We start from the raw sequence: 15,567 nt of genomic DNA, 5'->3' as shown, positions 1-15,567 counted from the left end.
CTTATACGGACAATCCTATTTACTCCAACATCAGTGAGAGTGTTTCTAGGGAACAGTTGCTGATGTGTTAGCATGGTTCCTATTTTTCTATTGAGACTAATGTGCTTCATCTTTGATTTCCTATTTTTCTAGCAGATGGAGTTTTACTTGTATTCACCACATTTTCACAGGTAGATAGAAGATGCTGTCAAATATAAATGGGAAAAAGGGAGCACCACTGGCTTAAGCCATGAAGATACATTGAAAAGCTTAAGGCAAAGGTCAAAGTAAGGAAGTATGCCACTTGCTAACACAAGGTCCATTCGAAGTGGTGGGTGAAGAAGCTCAGAGGGTGGCCCCTGTATTCTAACGCTGTTAATGATGACTTCATTAGTGAGGCTTAACCAGTTATAGCTCCAATGACGAACTTTCATGGAAATTCCTGTATTAGAAACAAAGAAGACAAAGGTATATATCCAACAAGAGATTGTAAAACAGGGTAACAATTTTCATTTTTATTTACTCCAAAAAGAACTAAATCTGACGGCATGGCTCTGCTTTCAGACTGAGATAAAGTCTCTGAGCACATTTCTAAAGCAATAGTGAACACAACTGACAGAGTAGACTTCTCAGTAGACTTCTAGTGTAGGGAAAAAGGCTTCAGAGCTGCAAATGATAATCAGAAGCTAAATTCTGCTCTCAGTCATACTGGAGAAAGTTCAAAATAATTACCCCACTGACTTCAGTGGAGTGATCCTAGATTTATATTACTGTAAATGACAGCAAAAATTGGACCCAATATACAAATAATTTATCTAAGGCCCTAAGTATAGTTGCACAATTCAATCTGTAAATAACGCCACTAATGCACATATGGCTAATTTACATCTAGACTATGAGAACATATCCAGTGCTGATTTCCAGGATGTTTGAAGCACTAGGCAGTGCCAAAATAAATTTGCAGTATTCCCATAGCCCTCACAATCCTTCCAACTTTTGGTGTTGGGAAGATGCAGTACAGATATCTTGGAAAAGTGAAATTTTATCTGTTATATGTCTGGGTATTGGATAATTCTTACAAAAAAAATAGCATAGAAGGCTGTCAAGCAGCACTCTATGTCTATTTGCATGAGTTCTGTAAGCTCTCTTCTCTCAATAAGTTGCTTTTATCTAATTTGTCTCTTACTGGGAGCAGAATTTTAGGAGCAGCTTGAGTTTTCTAAGAATAAACCATGCTTCAAAGAAAAGAGGGTTGTAAGCAACACTGGAGAAGAGTGCTTGGAGTACATACATTTAATGCACATAAAACTTAACTACAGCAATTTAATTCAGACTCCTTCTCTAATCACATACTTATATTAAGATCTTGCTGAAGCCAAATTGAAATTTATATTGCTAAAAGGCAATGATGATATAAAATCTGAACTATTCATCAACACAGCAAGTGAAAAAAACTCTCCCAAAATGACAAACATCATTCTGAGATTTATACCAGCTCTGCGACATGGGATAAGAGTTAGAAAATACACGTCTTGGTTTATCAAGGCTTGAAAAGGATACATGTTAAGTCCAAGTCTAGCAAATATATAAAATTTCCTTCCTTCCTAAAATATTTTATGCTATGTTATTTTATTTTACTTTTCTTTTATTAGTATTACTACTATTTTCTCCCCTAGTATCATCAGGGAATAAGGATTATCCTGTTACCAACACATCGGAGGTGTTGAGACCCTGCAGTTAACTGCAGATTAATCACAGTTGACTCAGTGGTGCAGGTGGATCCCATTAGACCCTTCAACAACAGAAGAGACATGGGATAGGCCTTTGGTAGGAGAAAGTTTCTGGGAAGAAGCTTTGGGGGGCAACTAAGTCTGGGAAAGAGTCTTGGGAATGAGGAGGAAGTTTAAACGTGTTTTTGTTAAGAAGACCAACCTTTAAGAAGGAAGGTTCTTTTTATTCTTTCAAGCAGTACATGGTTTCTGCTTTAAGGTGGGTAGATACTTCACCATCTTGCTGTAACTACAAGCTTAGTACACAAAGCAATAGTGGAGTTTAACGTATCTGCAAATAAGTTACTTTTACCCAGTCTCAAGTGGCAGCCTATTAATGTTGAACGTTTAGGCCTTGTAAACAAGGGGAAAGAAGTTGAGAAGGTCAGAACTCCAGTTGTTAAAAACTTTTTTGGGGACATAATTTTATGGTATTTGCTGAGGTTTTCCTTGACAGTTGATAACTTTGGGATAATTTCTGAGGTAATGGTCTCTGAGATCCTTGGAGACCTATAAAGAGAGAATAAAGGCATAATATATTTAAACCCAGAAAAAATACTTCTAAACAAACCTCATACTCAGACAACGGTAAAAATCTATTCATTTTCTTTTTTCTTTTTTTTTTTTTTTTTCCTTCTTATAGTTCAATAGGAAAGGTCATAATTTTTAAGTCATTTATTTATATTGCTAACACTTCTTAGTTTCTGTCAAGTGCAAAAAATATATATATATTCTCTGTAGAGATGGCAAAATTATCTGTGACTCTCCTTATGTTATTTTTATGTCAAGTTCCAATGCATAGAAGTTGTTTGCAACCCAAAAGCATTAGATATGTACTGCAAACAAGAAAAGAATGTGCATATTTAGGTCTGAAAATAGATATCATATAGGCAATTTCTATTTCTAATGCAATTCTTTAGATTGACCCTCATTTTGTGTTTCTGTCTCTTTTGAATGGGTGCTTCCCTAAGAGTTCATGTGGAGGTTTCTATCACATTTTAGGAGAACCAAAGGGAAATCAAATCTGAATCGAACTCTCAGGGACTGCACGTGCCTGGTGCCATCCCATGTGGAGGTCTGCCTGAAGGCAATGTGAATCCTCGCAGGTCTTGGACAGGGCCATGGCCTTTTGGTGTGCCTGAGGTATCCTGTAGGTATTTTATGTTAGAAGTGCATGAGGAGTTTGCACAATACGGATGCTTTGACAGGGAAGAAGAAGAAGAAGAAGGGGGGAAAAAAAAAAAAAAAAAGAATGATTTGCCTGCCTACGGCTTAAGCTAAAGCCGTAAACATTGGTAGCCTTCCAAAGCTTCGACTATCCTTGGGATGTTCAGACGAGCACGTTCTTCTTGGTATGTCTCCAGAATGCACTTCAGGTTTTGTCAAAGGTTAAAGAAATCCTAAAGCACATCATGCACAAATATGTTGAGAGGTAGGAGAGTTATGTGTGGCAGGGAGATGGGGAGAATATCTGGTCCCCAGAGTCTGTCCTGGTCCTGAGAGTCCCAAGGTTGAATGGTGGAAGGCACTTTGAAATCATTGCAAGTTGTTCTTATTGTCAATTGCCACATGAATTAAGGCCATGCAAGTACCTTCTACTGTTTCCTCTTCCCTTTCATTTGTTGTCTGCTTACTACCACAGATGTGGTGAAATGCCTTAAAACAACGTTACTTTTTAAATAACAACTTTTTTTTTTTTTTCTCTCTAGGTCTGCCATTAGCTGACAAAGTCAAAAGGTGTGCTTTTCTCTTTCGTTCTTGCATAGAGTTAGAGGTAATGGTAATTTAATCCGTGACTGAGGCTCTGCAATGGTGCAAGTCTATCCTACTGCTTCAAGTTCAGTGATGCAAACTGAGTTTACACTAATTAACTTTCAGGGATTGAACCAATTAAAAGCTTTTGGACTATGACAATTCTTGGAAAACATTCCCACAGGTTTATTTTCTTCTTTTACATTTGTTTGCTATCTCCATCTCATTCAACGCAGGGAGGACTGGTTTGCTTCTCTCTTGTCTGGAAAAGTTCCCTGCACTAGGAACCATGGTTAGAATCAGAGTCCTGATCTAAGAGTATGATGAAAAGTGTTGCACTCCAAGTTGGAAACTGTAGAAGAAAATGTTAATGTATATGTAAGAATTGTACTCAAACAGCTGATTACACCTTTTCATACACTTTAACAGATGCTTACACCTTTTAAGGGAAAACTAAAACTAAGAAGCAACAGGCAGTTTTCTACGTTTCCCTTGGGGATAGTGTACCCTTCTGTATTTCACTTCTATACAAACAGTTCAAACTGTTCAAAAACTGTTCTGTTCAAAAGTTCTGTTCTCAGTCATACAACCAAACAACCTTGCATGGCATTACATGTTCCCCTCCACATAAATCAAGCCCTGAATGCAAGATCAGACAAGTAAATAATGCCAACACGTAAAACTAATTTGAAAATACATTACTTTTTTTTTTTTTTTGGTGTGTATGTGTGTGTGATTTTTTTATTTTTATTTTTTTTTGGCACTTTGTGGGTCTTAACTGTAGTGAGAAGAATGTCTTCTAGTGTGAACTGAAATTATACCTCTGTACCACAATGTCGCTGCACTTGCTTGAGTACCTCCATGTCCTTCTTGTAGCGAGGGGCCCAAAACTGAACACAGTACTCGAGGTGCGGCCTCACCAGAGCCGAGTACAGGGGGACGATCACTTCCCTCGCCCTGCTGGTCACACTGCTTCTGATACAAGCCAGGATGCCGTTGGCCTTCTTGGCCACCTGAGCACACTGCTGGCTCATATTCAGCCGACTGTCCACCATCACTCCCAGGTCCTTCTCTGCCAGGCAGCTTTCCAACCACTCATCTCCCAGCCTGTAGCTCTGCTTGGGGTTGTTGTGCCCCAGGTGCAGGACCCAGCACTTGGCCTTGTTGAACTTCATACAGTTGGCCTCAGCCCATTGCTCCAGTCTACCCAGATCCTCCTGCAGAGCCTTCCTACCCTCGAGCAGATCGACACACGCACCTAACTTGGTGTCATCTGCAGACTTACTGAGGGTGCACTCGATCCCCTCACCCAGATCATCGATAAAGATATTAAAGAGAACCGGCCCCAGTACTGAACCCTCTCTCTTTAGTGAGATCTCTTCTCTTTAGTGACCAGTGACAGGACCCAAGGGAATGGGGTCAAGCTGAGGCAGGGGAGGTTCGGGCTGGACATCGGGAAGAGGTTCTTCACCGAGAGGGTGGTCACACACTGGGACAGGAGTTTAAGAAGCGTTTGGACTGTGATGGGAGCTGTTGGTCTCCCAGGGCATGGTTCGCCTCGTGTTCCACAAGTCCCCCCTTCAGACTCCATGCAGCACACTGGCAACACGCGGCACTGAGGAGGGTGCTGAGCTGTTCTCCTTGCCCTCCTGGAGAAGCCAGGACAGGCAGCAGAGCTGTAGCTCCAGGAGTGCAATTGGAGCCCACGGAATCAGCTCCTCAGCTAAATGCTCCCCGGGGCTGTGGCATTTCCTGACCCGGTGTGGTACAGACACTCACAGACAAAGCCTTTGTTCAAATAAACAACATATATTACAATAAATAATAAACAACATATAAACAATATAATAAAAATTGCAATATATATTGCAATTATATATTGCAGAGCTCAGAGCTCCTGGAGTGAGTGGACACTCCCCAGGAGCCCAGATGGTCACTGTCCGTGTGGAAAGAGCAGTCTCTACTTCAAGCTTCCCTGCAGCGGTGTCTTCAGCTGCACGGGGTTTGCCTCCCCCAGGGGTGGTTTTGCTGCGGAGATGCCATGGAGGAGCAATTCCCAGCTGAGCAGCATCGTCTCCATGGGCAGCGTGCTCAGCTCTGGGGCATGGGGCATGTGGCAAGCAGGGTGTCACTCCTTCAGCCTCGCAGCCACCAAAATCATCGCTGGTGAAACACCTCCTGTGCGTGGCTTGCCACGAGGATGGTGGTCAGGTCAGGAGGTGGGTGACAGTGGTTGTCGAGGCACAGGTGGCAAAGTTGGTGCCTACCAGCATACAGACACAGAGCTGCAGATGTTGGAGGTGGAAGGTGTGCCGAGAATGCCGAGGTGTTTCCTGAAGAAGAGCATCTCTGGCACAGCGCAGCTCTGGGGCCACCTCGTGCTGCTGGGAACGCTGGCCTCTGACTACTCGAAGGTCAGGTAGGTGTCCGAGTCGCCCTGCTTGACCCCAAGCATGAGCTCGACGGAGAGGCTTTCATTGGAGGCGTTCTGGGCATCCAGAATGTCATTGGGGTTTTCCTCGGAGTCGTCATCGTCCTTTCTTCCAGAGATGCCTTTCCTGGTTGCACTGCGCTGCTCACGGCAGAATTTCATGAGCATGCGGCAGAGCACAAAGAACAGGACGATCTCTCCAGTCACGACCCAGAACTGCCACTGCTGCAGCAGCGACAGGAGCAGGGTTCCCACACGCGCCCCGCCGTGCTCCTGCTCAATCTGCTCGATTTCCAGCAGCAGCTGCACCATGCGAGCCTGCAGCTCCTCTGCACGCTGCTGCATGCGCGCGGTTGTAGGCGCATCCAGTTCATCGCCAACTTTCGCTGGGCTCTGAATTAGGCCCAGGAAAGTCAACGCAAAGAAGAGTTCCGAAACCATGGTCTGCAAGAGTTGAGAGAGAAGGGGGTCAGTGGGGCTGGGTGGGAGCTGGCTGGCGGCCGAGGGAGCCGGGGCAGGAGCCGCAGACCCCCAGGGCTGGCGGTGACAGCCACGAGCCCTGCCCAGAATGGCTGGGCCCTCGCTGCAGGCTCAGCAGCCCTCGGGGGGCTGGTGTTTGTGCCCCGGCCCTGGCCCGGCCCAGCCTTCCCCCCGCTGCTTCACTCACCTCGCCAGTGGCTCAGGACAAAGTGAAGCAGCGCTGCCTGTGGCTGCCTTAAAAGCAGTCCCCCCATTGTGACATGTCCTCTGTGCTGTCACCCGCGCCCCCGCCCTGCCACAGCCCCCCGGCCCTGCCCTCAGTCCCCACACAACCCCTGGCATTGCCCGAGTGCCGGAGCTCCTCGGGCTCCCCTTGCACGGCCTGTGGGAGCCCCCAGCGCTGTCTGCGGAGAGAAATTTGGGTGATGGAGCCTGTGGATGCTGTGCTCCTCATGTGCCATGACAGCGCAGTGCTTCGGAGGAGACATTTCTGGATGGGGACGAGGCTGTGCGGGAGGGGAGGTGCCCGGCGCTGCCGGACGTTCATTCCTGCCGTGCCTGTGAGGAAAAATGTCAATAATTTTTACAGAATCACAGAATTGTCTAGGTTGGAAGAGACCTCCAGATCATCGAGTCCAACCTCTGACCTAACACTAGCAAGTCCTCCGCTAAACCATATCGCTAAGCTCAACATCTAAACATCTGTTAAAGCCCTCCAGGGATGGTGACTCAACCACTTCCCTGGGCAGCCCATCCCAGTGCCTCACAACCCTTTTGGGAAAGAAGTTCTTCCTGACATCCAACCTAAAACTGCCCTGGCGCAACTTTAGCCCATTTCTCCTCATCCTGTCACCAGGCACGTGGGAGAACAGACCAAAACCCCGCCTCGCTACAGCCTCCTTTAAGGTACCTGTAGAGAGTGATAAGGTCGCCCCTGAGCCTCCTTTTCTCCAGGCTGAACAAGCCCAGCTCCCTCAGCCGCTCCTCGTAGGACTTGTTCTCTAGACTCCTCGCCAGCTTTGTCACCCTTCTCTGGACTCGCTCGAGCACCTCCATGTCCTTCTTGTAGTGAGGGGCCCAAAACTACTACTACACACTACTAAAACACACTACTCCAGGTGCGGCCTCACCAGAGCCGAGTACAGGGGGACGATCACTTCCCTAGTCTTGCTGGCCATACTGTTACTTATACAAGCCAGGATGCCGTTGGCCTTCTTGGCCACCTGAGCACACCGCTGGCCCATATTCAGCCGACTGTCCACCACCATCACTCCCAGGGCCTTCTCTGCCAGGCAGCTTTCCAACCACTCATCTCCCAGCCTGTAGCTCTGCTTGGGGTTCTTGTGCCCCAGGTGCAGGACCCAGCACTTGGCCTTGTTGAACTTCATACAGTTGGCCTCAGCCCATTGCTCCACTCTACCCAGATCCACCTGCAGAGCCTTCCTACCCTCGAGCAGATCGACAAAAGCACCTAACTTGGTGTCATCTGCAAACTTACTGAGGGTGCACTCGATCCCCTCACCCAGATCATCGATAAAGATATTAAAGAGAACCGGCCCCAGTACTGAACCCTCTCTCTTTAGTGAGATCTCTTCTCTTTAGTGACCAGTGACAGGACCCAAGGGAATGGGGTCAAGCTGAGGCAGGGGAGGTTTGGGCTGGACATCAGGAAGAGGTTCTTCACTGAGAGGGTGGTCACACACTGGGACAGGAGTTTAAGAAGCGTTTGGACTGTGATGGGAGCCATCGGGCTCCCAAGGCATGGTTCGCCTCGTGTTCCACAAGTCCCCCCTTCAGACTCCATGCAGCACACCAGCAACATGCGGCACTGAGGAGGGTGCTGAGCTGTTCTCCTTGTCCTGCTGGAGGAGCCAGGACAGGCAGCAGAGCTGTAGCTCCAGGAGTGCAATTGGAGCCCACGGAATCAGCTCCTCAGCTAAATGCTCCCCGGGGCTGTGGCATTTCCTGACCCGGTGTGGTACAGACACTCACAGACAAAGCCTTTGTTCAAATAAACAACATATATTACAATAAATAATAAACAATATATGAACAATATAATAAAAATTGCAATATATATTGCAATTATATATTGCAGAGCTCAGAGCTCCTGGAGTGAGTGGACACTCCCCAGGAGCCCAGATGGTCACTGTCCGTGTGGAAAGAGCAGTCTCTACTTCAAGCTTCCCTGCAGCGGTGTCTTCAGCTGCACGGGGTTTGCCTCCCCCAGGGGTGGTTTTGCTGCGGAGATGCCATGGAGGAGCAATTCCCAGCTGAGCAGCATCGTCTCCATGGGCAGCGTGCTCAGCTCTGGGGCATGGGGCATGTGGCAAGCAGGGTGTCACTCCTTCAGCCTCGCAGCCACCAAAATCATCGCTGGTGAAACACCTCCTGTGCGTGGCTTGCCACGAGGATGGTGGTCAGGTCAGGAGGTGGGTGACAGCGGTCGTCGAGGCACAGGTGGCAAAGTTGGTGCCTACCAGCATACAGACACAGAGCTGCAGATGTTGGAGGTGGAAGGTGTGCCGAGAATGCCGAGGTGTTTCCTGAAGAAGAGCATCTCTGGCACAGCGCAGCTCTGGGGCCACCTCGTGCTGCTGGGAACGCTGGCCTCTGACTACTCGAAGGTCAGGTAGGTGTCCGAGTCGCCCTGCTTGACCCCAAGCATGAGCTCGACGGAGAGGCTTTCATTGGAGGCGTTCTGGGCACCCAGAATGTCGTTGGGGTTTTCCTCGGAGTCGTCATCGTCCTTTCTTCCAGAGATGCCTTTCCTGGTTGCACTGCGCTGCTCACGGCAGAATTTCATGAGCATGCGGCAGAGCACAAAGAACAGGACGATCTCTCCAGTCACGACCCAGAACTGCCACTGCTGCAGCAGCGACAGGAGCAGGGTTCCCACACGCGCCCCGCCGTGCTCCTGCTCAATCTGCTCGATTTCCAGCAGCAGCTGCACCATGCGAGCCTGCAGCTCCTCTGCACGCTGCTGCATGCGCGCGGTTGTAGGCGCATCCAGTTCATCGCCAACTTTCGCTGGGCTCTGAATTAGGCCCAGGAAAGTCAACGCAAAGAAGAGTTCCGAAACCATGGTCTGCAAGAGTTGAGAGAGAAGGGGGTCAGTGGGGCTGGGTGGGAGCTGGCTGGCGGCCGAGGGAGCCGGGGCAGGAGCCGCAGACCCCCAGGGCTGGCGGTGACAGCCACGAGCCCTGCCCAGAATGGCTGGGCCCTCGCTGCAGGCTCAGCAGCCCTCGGGGGGCTGGTGTTTGTGCCCCGGCCCTGGCCCGGCCCAGCCTTCCCCCCGCTGCTTCACTCACCTCGCCAGTGGCTCAGGACAAAGTGAAGCAGCGCTGCCTGTGGCTGCCTTAAAAGCAGTCCCCCCATTGTGACATGTCCTCTGTGCTGTCACCCGCGCCCCCGCCCTGCCACAGCCCCCCGGCCCTGCCCTCAGTCCCCACACAACCCCTGGCATTGCCCGAGTGCCGGAGCTCCTCGGGCTCCCCTTGCACGGCCTGTGGGAGCCCCCAGCGCTGTCTGCGGAGAGAAATTTGGGTGATGGAGCCTGTGGATGCTGTGCTCCTCATGTGCCATGACAGCGCAGTGCTTCGGAGGAGACATTTCTGGATGGGGACGAGGCTGTGCGGGAGGGGAGGTGCCCGGCGCTGCCGGACGTTCATTCCTGCCGTGCCTGTGAGGAAAAATGTCAATAATTTTTACAGAATCACAGAATTGTCTAGGTTGGAAGAGACCTCCAGATCATCGAGTCCAACCTCTGACCTAACACTAGCAAGTCCTCCGCTAAACCATATCGCTAAGCTCAACATCTAAACATCTGTTAAAGCCCTCCAGGGATGGTGACTCAACCACTTCCCTGGGCAGCCCATCCCAGTGCCTCACAACCCTTTTGGGAAAGAAGTTCTTCCTGACATCCAACCTAAAACTGCCCTGGCGCAACTTTAGCCCATTTCTCCTCATCCTGTCACCAGGCACGTGGGAGAACAGACCAAAACCCCGCCTCGCTACAGCCTCCTTTAAGGTACCTGTAGAGAGTGATAAGGTCGCCCCTGAGCCTCCTTTTCTCCAGGCTGAACAAGCCCAGCTCCCTCAGCCGCTCCTCGTAGGACTTGTTCTCTAGACTCCTCGCCAGCTTTGTCACCCTTCTCTGGACTCGCTCGAGCACCTCCATGTCCTTCTTGTAGTGAGGGGCCCAAAACTACTACTACACACTACTAAAACACACTACTCCAGGTGCGGCCTCACCAGAGCCGAGTACAGGGGGACGATCACTTCCCTAGTCTTGCTGGCCATACTGTTACTTATACAAGCCAGGATGCCGTTGGCCTTCTTGGCCACCTGAGCACACCGCTGGCCCATATTCAGCCGACTGTCCACCACCATCACTCCCAGGGCCTTCTCTGCCAGGCAGCTTTCCAACCACTCATCTCCCAGCCTGTAGCTCTGCTTGGGGTTCTTGTGCCCCAGGTGCAGGACCCAGCACTTGGCCTTGTTGAACTTCATACAGTTGGCCTCAGCCCATTGCTCCACTCTACCCAGATCCACCTGCAGAGCCTTCCTACCCTCGAGCAGATCGACAAAAGCACCTAACTTGGTGTCATCTGCAAACTTACTGAGGGTGCACTCGATCCCCTCACCCAGATCATCGATAAAGATATTAAAGAGAACCGGCCCCAGTACTGAACCCTCTCTCTTTAGTGAGATCTCTTCTCTTTAGTGACCAGTGACAGGACCCAAGGGAATGGGGTCAAGCTGAGGCAGGGGAGGTTTGGGCTGGACATCAGGAAGAGGTTCTTCACTGAGAGGGTGGTCACACACTGGGACAGGAGTTTAAGAAGCGTTTGGACTGTGATGGGAGCCATCGGGCTCCCAGGGCATGGTTCGCCTCGTGTTCCACAAGTCCCCCCTTCAGACTCCATGCAGCACACCAGCAACATGCGGCACTGAGGAGGGTGCTGAGCTGTTCTCCTTGTCCTGCTGGAGGAGCCAGGACAGGCAGCAGAGCTGTAGCTCCAGGAGTGCAATTGGAGCCCACGGAATCAGCTCCTCAGCTAAATGCTCCCCGGGGCTGTGGCATTTCCTGACCCGGTGTGGTACAGACACTCACAGACAAAGCCTTTGTTCAAATAAACAACATATATTACAATAAATAATAAACAATATATGAACAATATAATAAAAATTGCAATATATATTGCAATTATATATTGCAGAGCTCAGAGCTCCTGGAGTGAGTGGACACTCTCCAGGAGCAACAGATGGTCACTGTCCGTGTGGAAAGAGCAGTCTCTACTTCAAGCTTCCCTGCAGCGGTGTCTTCAGCTGCACGGGGTTTGCCTCCCCCAGGGGTGGTTTTGCTGCGGAGATGCCATGGAGGAGCAATTCCCAGCTGAGCAGCATCGTCTCCATGGGCAGCGTGCTCAGCTCTGGGGCATGGGGCATGTGGCAAGCAGGGTGTCACTCCTTCAGCCTCGCAGCCACCAAAATCATCGCTGGTGAAACACCTCCTGTGCGTGGCTTGCCACGAGGATGGTGGTCAGGTCAGGAGGTGGGTGACAGCGGTCGTCGAGGCACAGGTGGCAAAGTTGGTGCCTACCAGCATACAGACACAGAGCTGCAGATGTTGGAGGTGGAAGGTGTGCCGAGAATGCCGAGGTGTTTCCTGAAGAAGAGCATCTCTGGCACAGCGCAGCTCTGGGGCCACCTCGTGCTGCTGGGAACGCTGGCCTCTGACTACTCGAAGGTCAGGTAGGTGTCCGAGTCGCCCTGCTTGACCCCAAGCATGAGCTCGACGGAGAGGCTTTCATTGGAGGCGTTCTGGGCACCCAGAATGTCGTTGGGGTTTTCCTCGGAGTCGTCATCGTCCTTTCTTCCAGAGATGCCTTTCCTGGTTGCACTGCGCTGCTCACGGCAGAATTTCATGAGCATGCGGCAGAGCACAAAGAACAGGACGATCTCTCCAGTCACGACCCAGAACTGCCACTGCTGCAGCAGCGACAGGAGCAGGGTTCCCACACGCGCCCCGCCGTGCTCCTGCTCAATCTGCTCGATTTCCAGCAGCAGCTGCACCATGCGAGCCTGCAGCTCCTCTGCACGCTGCTGCATGCGCGCGGTTGTAGGCGCATCCAGTTCATCGCCAACTTTCGCTGGGCTCTGAATTAGGCCCAGGAAAGTCAACGCAAAGAAGAGTTCCGAAACCATGGTCTGCAAGAGTTGAGAGAGAAGGGGGTCAGTGGGGCTGGGTGGGAGCTGGCTGGCGGCCGAGGGAGCCGGGGCAGGAGCCGCAGACCCCCAGGGCTGGCGGTGACAGCCACGAGCCCTGCCCAGAATGGCTGGGCCCTCGCTGCAGGCTCAGCAGCCCTCGGGGGGCTGGTGTTTGTGCCCCGGCCCTGGCCCGGCCCAGCCTTCCCCCCGCTGCTTCACTCACCTCGCCAGTGGCTCAGGACAAAGTGAAGCAGCGCTGCCTGTGGCTGCCTTAAAAGCAGTCCCCCCATTGTGACACGTCCTCTGTGCTGTCACCCGCGCCCCCGCCCTGCCACAGCCCCCCGGCCCTGCCCTCAGTCCCCACACAACCCCTGGCATTGCCCGAGTGCCGGAGCTCCTCGGGCTCCTCTTGCACGGCCTGTGGGAGCCCCCAGCGCTGTCTGCGGAGAGAAATTTGGGTGATGGAGCCTGTGGATGCTGTGCTCCTCATGTGCCATGACAGCGCAGTGCTTCGGAGGAGACATTTCTGGATGGGGACGAGGCTGTGCGGGAGGGGAGGTGCCCGGCGCTGCCGGACGTTCATTCCTGCCGTGCCTGTGAGGAAAAATGTCAATAATTTTTACAGAATCACAGAATTGTCTAGGTTGGAAGAGACCTCCAGATCATCGAGTCCAACCTCTGACCTAACACTAGCAAGTCCTCCGCTAAACCATATCGCTAAGCTCAACATCTAAACATCTGTTAAAGCCCTCCAGGCATGGTGACTCAACCACTTCCCTGGGCAGCCCATCCCAGTGCCTCACAACCCTTTTGGGAAAGAAGTTCTTCCTGACATCCAACCTAAAACTGCCCTGGCGCAACTTTAGCCCATTTCTCCTCATCCTGTCACCAGGCACGTGGGAGAACAGACCAAAACCCCGCCTCGCTACAGCCTCCTTTAAGGTACCTGTAGAGAGTGATAAGGTCGCCCCTGAGCCTCCTTTTCTCCAGGCTGAACAAGCCCAGCTCCCTCAGCCGCTCCTCGTAGGACTTGTTCTCTAGACTCCTCGCCAGCTTTGTCACCCTTCTCTGGACTCGCTCGAGCACCTCCATGTCCTTCTTGTAGTGAGGGGCCCAAAACTACTACTACACACTACTAAAACACACTACTCCAGGTGCGGCCTCACCAGAGCCGAGTACAGGGGGACGATCACTTCCCTAGTCTTGCTGGCCATACTGTTACTTATACAAGCCAGGATGCCGTTGGCCTTCTTGGCCACCTGAGCACACCGCTGGCCCATATTCAGCCGACTGTCCACCACCATCACTCCCAGGGCCTTCTCTGCCAGGCAGCTTTCCAACCACTCATCTCCCAGCCTGTAGCTCTGCTTGGGGTTCTTGTGCCCCAGGTGCAGGACCCAGCACTTGGCCTTGTTGAACTTCATACAGTTGGCCTCAGCCCATTGCTCCACTCTACCCAGATCCACCTGCAGAGCCTTCCTACCCTCGAGCAGATCGACACAAGCACCTAACTTGGTGTCATCTGCAAACTTACTGAGGGTGCACTCGATCCCCTCACCCAGATCATCGATAAAGATATTAAAGAGAACCGGCCCCAGTACTGAACCCTCTCTCTTTAGTGAGATCTCTTCTCTTTAGTGACCAGTGACAGGACCCAAGGGAATGGGGTCAAGCTGAGGCAGGGGAGGTTTGGGCTGGACATCAGGAAGAGGTTCTTCACTGAGAGGGTGGTCACACACTGGGACAGGAGTTTAAGAAGCGTTTGGACTGTGATGGGAGCCATCGGGCTCCCAGGGCATGGTTCGCCTCGTGTTCCACAAGTCCCCCCTTCAGACTCCATGCAGCACACCAGCAACATGCGGCACTGAGGAGGGTGCTGAGCTGTTCTCCTTGTCCTGCTGGAGGAGCCAGGACAGGCAGCAGAGCTGTAGCTCCAGGAGTGCAATTGGAGCCCACGGAATCAGCTCCTCAGCTAAATGCTCCCCGGGGCTGTGGCATTTCCTGACCCGGTGTGGTACAGACACTCACAGACAAAGCCTTTGTTCAAATAAACAACATATATTACAATAAATAATAAACAATATATGAACAATATAATAAAAATTGCAATATATATTGCAATTATATATTGCAGAGCTCAGAGCTCCTGGAGTGAGTGGACACTCCCCAGGAGCCCAGATGGTCACTGTCCGTGTGGAAAGAGCAGTCTCTACTTCAAGCTTCCCTGCAGCGGTGTCTTCAGCTGCACGGGGTTTGCCTCCCCCAGGGGTGGTTTTGCTGCGGAGATGCCATGGAGGAGCAATTCCCAGCTGAGCAGCATCGTCTCCATGGGCAGCGTGCTCAGCTCTGGGGCATGGGGCATGTGGCAAGCAGGGTGTCACTCCTTCAGCCTCGCAGCCACCAAAATCATCGCTGGTGAAACACCTCCTGTGCGTGGCTTGCCACGAGGATGGTGGTCAGGTCAGGAGGTGGGTGACAGCGGTCGTCGAGGCACAGGTGGCAAAGTTGGTGCCTACCAGCATACAGACACAGAGCTGCAGATGTTGGAGGTGGAAGGTGTGCCGAGAATGCCGAGGTGTTTCCTGAAGAAGAGCATCTCTGGCACAGCGCAGCTCTGGGGCCACCTCGTGCTGCTGGGAACGCTGGCCTCTGACTACTCGAAGGTCAGGTAGGTGTCCGAGTCGCCCTGCTTGACCCCAAGCATGAGCTCGACGGAGAGGCTTTCATTGGAGGCGTTCTGGGCACCCAGAATGTCGTTGGGGTTTTCCTCGGAGTCGTCATCGTCCTTTCTTCCAGAGATGCCTTTCCTGGTTGCACTGCGCTGCTCACGGCAGAATTTCATGAGCATGCGGCAGAGCACAAAGAACAGGACGATCTCTCCAGTCACGACCCAGAACTGCCACTGCTGCAGCAGCGACAGGAGCAGGGTTCCCACACGCGCCC

General features: G+C 51.4%; 1 long non-coding RNA gene across 1 annotated transcript; it reads left to right on the top strand.

The window, feature by feature from the left end:
* The first annotated feature begins 1,798 nt into the window (after nucleotides 1-1,798).
* LOC137859415 (uncharacterized) lies at nucleotides 1,799-4,213 on the top strand. The gene is made up of 3 exons (XR_011098263.1): nucleotides 1,799-1,968; nucleotides 2,751-2,898; nucleotides 3,458-4,213. It is a non-coding gene; the product is annotated as an uncharacterized lncRNA (long non-coding RNA).
* The last annotated feature ends 11,354 nt before the right edge of the window (nucleotides 4,214-15,567 follow it).

This window comes from Anas acuta, chromosome 7 (genome assembly GCF_963932015.1).
Source record: "Anas acuta chromosome 7, bAnaAcu1.1, whole genome shotgun sequence".
NCBI lineage: Eukaryota > Metazoa > Chordata > Aves > Anseriformes > Anatidae > Anas > Anas acuta.
The sequence above is the reverse complement of the archived record's forward strand: the minus strand, read 5'-3'. Positions and strand labels throughout refer to the sequence as shown.